General features: G+C 39.6%; 1 pseudogene; it reads right to left on the bottom strand.

Annotated features, from left to right (window-relative positions):
* Positions 1-5,087: 5,087 nt before the first annotated feature.
* On the bottom strand, positions 5,088-6,520 carry LOC119514015 (annotated as a pseudogene).
* Between the last annotated feature and the right edge of the window lie 361 nt (positions 6,521-6,881).

Raw genomic sequence — 6,881 nt, 5'->3', positions numbered from 1 at the left:
GGCACTGACAGGTTAATCTCTGTAGGTGGAGGCTGGATGACAGGCTCCTCAGGACAGGCTGGAGGTTGGGTAGCTGTCCCCTCAGGGCAGACTGGAGGTGGTGGTGGGGAGGCTGTTCCCTCAGGACAGACCACTACAGGCATATCTAACAAAGACTCAGCAGAATCCAGGGTTCCAATGTCCTCACTGCCATTATTATCAATCCATATGTCCCCATCCCAAGTTTTGGGCTCCCATTCTTTTCCATTCAATGACTTGACTTTAACAGCAGACACCCTGTGAGGTTGAGATTTTAGTTTATGTTGTAAATGTGCTATTCACACAATGAGACTCTGGGTCTGGTTTTCAGAAATCTTGTCTGTCATACAGCACTTAACTTTCAAATTTGAAGCCTTTAGCTCGTCCCTTTCTCTTATAACTTTTTCCATTAAAGTCACAATTTATAACTTAGCAATTCATTTTGTTCCCACAAATTGGCTCATCGCCAATTCTACCCAGTGATAATTTTTGAATGTGTTTTTACCTTTTATCATAAACGGTTTTCCTCAAGAAATCTGAACCCAGAGCTGCTGTTCAGAGGCCAGACTGTCCTGGTTGAACTTTCACTTCCTGGCACAGCTTTTGCTCAGATTCAGGAGGCTCTGCAGAGGGTCACTGGGAGTTTAACATTTAATTCCTGCTCCTCCACATCTGTGAGGTAGGCACTGTTGTCTATGTTTTACAAAACACCTCAGAGAGCTGAAGTACCTTGTCCAAGGGCAGAAAGTTGGCCTCAGGCATAGCCCAGGGCTATTTGGAGTGGAAGCTGCCAGATTTAATACCCATCTCTCGGGACTGCAAAAATGAACAAAGTGCGTGCGAAAAGGGCTTAGCACAGAGTGGCCACAGGGAAGGGCTCAGCAAACAGTAGTTATGACTATTATTATTATTCCAGGTTGGCTCTGGATGTGAATAGCTACTCCTTAAAACCATTCTCCTAACCTTGCCTCTTTCCCAGAAAGTCCCTCACCACAGGTGCCACTTTACACATCTTTTCAGCAGAATCTGATCCCTCCCTCAGTGGGTCAGCCTATTCTGTTTGTGTGCTCCTTGCTTGGGCTGCCTGGCAACGAGTGCAGTTGTGGCCTCTTGTCTTCTGGGGGAGAAATTTCAGGTCCTTGGACTGCTGCCAATTAGCCCATGGGCTGGATGGAAAGATTTTGTTTTTTGTTTTTAAATAGTTATTTGGGATGTTTTTCTGCCCCCCTCCTGCATTTTTTTTCACAGTATCTTTTTATTTTTATTTTTTTAGCAGTTTCATTGAGATGCATTTACACATCATATAATTAATACAATCACTGGTTCACAGTATCATCACATAGTTGTGTATTCATCACACTATTTTAGAACATTGTCATTACTCGGAAAACAACAACAACAAAACTACAAAACAATTAAAAAATGGAAAGGGTTGCTGTATGGAGTAATGCCAACTTTCAGAACTGCAGAACTCCAATTCTGAGTCTGAGGTGTTACAGACACTCAAAGTTCCAGGGGAATACCAGGTTATACACATACAGCTTAGCATCTCAGCATTTAATAACAGCCCTTTGAATTCAGGAACAAATATGACTGCTGCAAGAGCTTACAATCTGGGCCCTAATTTTCTCATAAGTATTTTCTAAATGAGACCATACAATGTTTGTCCTTTTGTTTCTAGCTTATTTTGCTCAATGTATTGTCCTCAAGGTTCACTCTCCTTGTTGCATGCCTCACGGCTGCATTCCTTTCTGTAGATGCACTATTTTCCATAGTATGTATATACCACAGTTTGCCCTTCCGCTCCTCACTTGGTGTAGCCCTCGGCCACCTCCAATAATTGGCTATTGTGAATAATGCCACCATAAACATTAGTGGGCAAATGGCTATTCGAGTCCCTGCTTTCAGTTCTTCTGAGTATATTCCTATTAATGGGCTTGCCTAAAAAATGGTGACCCTATACTTAGCCTCCAGTGGATCTGCTACATTACCCTCCAGAGTGGCTGCCCCATTCTGCTATCCACCAACAATGAGTAGGTATATCTCTCTCTCTCCACATTTCTCTAGCACTTAAATCTTTCTGTTCATTTATTTATTTATTTTGAATCTGCAGATTTTGTTGAGAAATACTTACATAGCATATATTCTATCCAAAATAAACAGTGTCTTAGAGTATCCACATTTAGTTGTACGATCATTATCACTCTCAATTTCAGACCAAATTCATTGCTCCAAAGAGAAAAATAATGGATAGACACATCCACACCAAAGGGAAAACCCACAGCACCCCGTAACTCACCCCCCCATTTATTTACTCCTAGTATTCATGTGGTACTTAGTAATGTATTCCTGTTAAATGTAGTCTATAGATGCAACAGTTAGCTTTTTCTCCTATAGAACTCTATTATTAACTCTTTGTGCAAATGTCATACCTTTGAAGTAGTTCATCAATAAGTTATTTATATTTGTAGTGCTGATTGGTGAGATACATGACTTTAAACAACCCCTTTCAATCATATTCATCTTCAGTATGGCACTATTGCTTATGTTCCCACTAATGAACTACCATCATCTCTATCAATTCCCATAGATTAAGTTCAACTGTGTTAACAAGTCTGTACCTATTAGGTAACCACTCCCCCATCTCTGGCCTCTGTCTACCTCTGGGTCCCCTATATTCTACATTTTAAGACTCTGAGTTGATTCATTTTAGTGAAATCATACAATATTTATCCTTTTGTGTCTGGCTTATTTCACTCAGCATTATGTCCTCTAGTTTTGTCCATGTTTTCACATGCTTCAGGACCTTATTCCTTCTTACTGCTGAATAATATTCCATCATATGTGTATACCACATTTTGTTTATCCACTCATCTGTTGATGGACACTTGGATTGTTTCTATCTCTTGGCAATTGTGAATATGCTGCTATGAACATCAGCGTGCAAATGTCTGTTTGTGTCACTGCTTTCAGATCTTCTAGGTATATACCGAGTAGTAGAGTTGCTGGGTCATAGGGCAACTCAATATTTCGTTTTCTGAGGAACTGCCAAACTATGTTCCACAGTAGCTGCACCATTATACATCCCCACCAGCAGTATAAGTGTTCTAATTTCTACACACCCTCTCCAACATTTGTAGTTTCCTGTTTGTTTAATGGCAGCCATTCTTATAGGTGTGAAATGATATCTCATTGTGGTTTTGACTTGTATTTCCCTAATAGCTAACGAAGATGAACATCATTTCATGTGCTTTTATGCCATTTGTATTTCCTCTTTGGAGAAATGCCTATTCATATCTTTTGCCCAATTTATAATTGAGTTGTTTGTCCTTTTTTTTTGTTGAGTTGTAGCCTAGAATAGTGAATGAGATCTTCTAATTCTGTATAGTTTAATGTAATACCCTGATACATTCCAGAGTATATTGTGCAGATGATAAAAAGTATTTGAAAAGTCCCTTCAGGGACTGGAGAAAAAATATAGAACTTTTAAACTTTCCCCCCTAGGAAATTCCTGATACTCTCCTAAGCATTAGGGACCCCCAATTTAATAAGCCAAGCTCTCACTCATGAGGCTCTTATGGAACTTATTTCTCTAATGGGGAAGCTTAGTCTCCCTATAATTATGCCTAAGGATCACTAACAGAGAACCTCTTTTATTACTCAGATGTGGCCTCTCTCTCTCTAACCCCAACTCTGCAAATAAACTCACTACCCACCCCTGCTACAAGGGACATGACTTCCAGGGGTGTAAGTCTCCTTGGCAATGTGGGACATGACCACCACTGATGAGCCTGGCCCTGACATGATGGGATCAACAATGCCTTCCTGACCAAAAGGGGGAAAAATGTAACAAAATAAGGTTTCAATGGCTAAGAGATTACAAATAGAGTTTAGAGACTGTTCTGGAGGTTACTCTTATGCAAGCTTCGGCTAGATATTGCAGGTTGCCACAGTATGCCAAGCCCCAACTAACAGTATTCCTGAAAACTCTAAAGAATACCTAGGACTATATCTGAGACTCTATAAATGTTTCACTCAATAAGTTTATTTTTCAGTGACTTAAAACTTTCAGATTGTTCCTATGCCAGATAGGCCTTGAAACCCAGAGGTATCAGTCTCTCCACATCTCCACAAATATCAATCAGTTGCATTCCCCTACCCCATATGGTCAATATCTCTTTTCAACATGAAGAAGTTAGAATGGTCACTGCCCAAATATCCCTGAAGATTGAGAGAATGATCAAATGAGAGGGAGGAGACATAACAGAGGAGATAGGATTTTGCAAATGATTGTGACTGCTGAAACATTATATGGATGCTTAGTTTTAGTCTCTGGTGTATTAGAACAGCTAGAAGGAAATAACTATAATTGTGAAACTGTAACCCATACCATATTTTGAAATTTGCTCTATAAATACTTGTTAAACCATATTCTGAAGGTTATCACTTTTCTGCAGATGTTATATTTCACAATAAAAAAATGTAAAAAAAAACGTAAAGAAATAAATCCCTAGAACATCCCATACTTTATCCTCCACCACCACTGACCCTTAGCACTAGTATGGTACATGTGTTACTACTGATGGAAGAATATTAAAATATTAATTTTAACTAATCCATAGTTTGCAATAGGTGCATTTCCCCCAAATACAACTCTATTACTAACTCAATGTACTAAGACATACATTGTTCTTGTTCATGAAAGATAATTTTTATATTTGTACTTTTAATCACCATCATTGTCCACCACAGGATTCATTGTGTTCTACAGTTCCATGTTTTATCCTCTAGCTTTCCTTCAAGTGACATACTTGACTTTAAGCCTCCCCTTTCAATCACACTCACACTCAAAATTCAATGCTGTTAGTTGCACTCACCATCATAATGTGCTACTATCACTTTTATCCATTTCCAAACATTTAAATTCAGCCTAATTAAAAATTCTGTACACATTAAGCATCTGCTCCCCATTTTCACAGTATCTTAATCTAGGACAAAACATTAAAATACATAAGATCATATGCAAAGCACCATATATTTTCAATCAGTCACCCATTCTCTGTTCCATGTTAGGAGAGACTGGGCAAAGACCATGTTACTATGCTCATATGAGGTGTTGGGTCATCTGATCCATTTGGATTCCAATCAGGAGAATGACATTCTTTCTTTATGCATTTGCCTGAATAGATTATGTAAATGCTTCTCATTAGGAAAATTCCAGCAATGACTGAGAAATAACTTCCATAAATCAAAAACTGAATGCTGATTGGAAGCCCCAGGCCTTGGTCATCAACCACAGTCATGGTTAGGAAGGTCTGGATCATCAAGGCAGTGAAGGTGTTGATACCAAACACAAGGGCATAGTGTTCCATGCTGAGATTCACAGAGATCTGAAATGCTGCTGTGGTTATAAGAAACATGTAACTTGACTTGAATATCAAAAGACTAGCATAGCACACACAAATAGTGGTTGGGTAATGCATGAGAAACAGAGCACCTGCATCTGCTGCTGAGAAGATCCCCTATGCCAACTCTCCCAAAAGATCCAGTTGACTTTCACTTAGCCTATTGAGAAGAATGTCATGACCCCTCCAAAGGTTGCAAGGGTTTCCACTGCTGTTATATATTGTAGAACTTCAGGACAATGCCTTGTAAACCCACAGAATTTGAACATAGTTCAAAACCTGATTAAAGCCTGCCATGGATAAAGTCCACCAGAGGGACCAGTATAAAAGATTCTTTGAAGAGTAGCTGTTACTTAAATCTTGGAACCGCTGTGTAAAAACTCTCAAAGCCACATTTTCTGGCTTTGGGCTGCTTAACTGGCCATCATCCATAGGAAATGAAATGTTGAAAGACTCTTGGAAGATGGTTTGGTGATCCTTATGGGGCTCATCTAAGAGCATCTTTTCCTGATGGCTTTTTAGGAGATACTTTGCTGGGCTTTGCATGAAAGAACTTGCTCTTCTTGGGCATCACAAGAAAAAAGAAGAAAAGGAAGGCCATGGAGACAGAAGCCAAGGATATGATAGTGAGGTAAAAGTACGACAGGTTGGCCTCGTATACCAGCACCTGGGGGCCCCCCAGTAGCTGCTCACTCTCTGGTAATGTTCTGGGCTGGCCACGCTGTGTATGTAGGCATAGGAGGCCACCTCGGTGGTGGAGACCAAGCCATAGGTGACCTGCATGGCTTTTAATCCTTGACCGTATACAAGCAGCACTCAGGTCACGATGAAGCTGATGCCCTGTAAGATGATAACTGGCTTTTAGTGGATGTAATTGGTGAGAATGAACATAGGGAGCAACAGTGCCAAGTAACAGTACATCCAATGAGGACGGATGTCTTTTGTGATCACACTGAGGCTCATATTTTTATCTGGTCCTGTGAAATAAGGCACAACAAATGGTTCTAATGGTTTCATCATTGAGAAAAATCCAGAAGAGCAGAGAATTACTGTGGGAAAACCCAGGAATGGCTTGGTGACGTTTGGCCACAATCCATGTCTGGTTAAACTTTTCTGAATTCTATTTTTATTCCTTTCTGTACTGAGTTCTAAATGCTGAGTCTCTTGCCACGAATATCTATGATTGCCCCCCCACATTTTTTTAATTGAGATTCTTCATATACCATACAACTATCCAAAGATACAAAGTATACAATAAATTGTCCATGGTACCATCATACAGCTGTGCACCCATCACCACAATTAATTCTTTTTCAATTTTTAGAACATTTTCATTATTCCAGAAAAGAAATAAAGACAAACAAACAAAAAAAAACAACAACAAAAAAAGGAAACTCAAATCCTCCCATACCCCTAACCACCCCTCCCTCCATCATTGATTCATAGTTTTGGTATAGT

The sequence above is a fragment of the Choloepus didactylus genome, chromosome 2 (genome assembly GCF_015220235.1).
Source record: "Choloepus didactylus isolate mChoDid1 chromosome 2, mChoDid1.pri, whole genome shotgun sequence".
Taxonomy (NCBI): Eukaryota; Metazoa; Chordata; class Mammalia; order Pilosa; family Megalonychidae; genus Choloepus; species Choloepus didactylus.
Note: the sequence above shows the minus strand (reverse complement) of the source record. Positions and strands in the feature narration are given on the sequence as shown.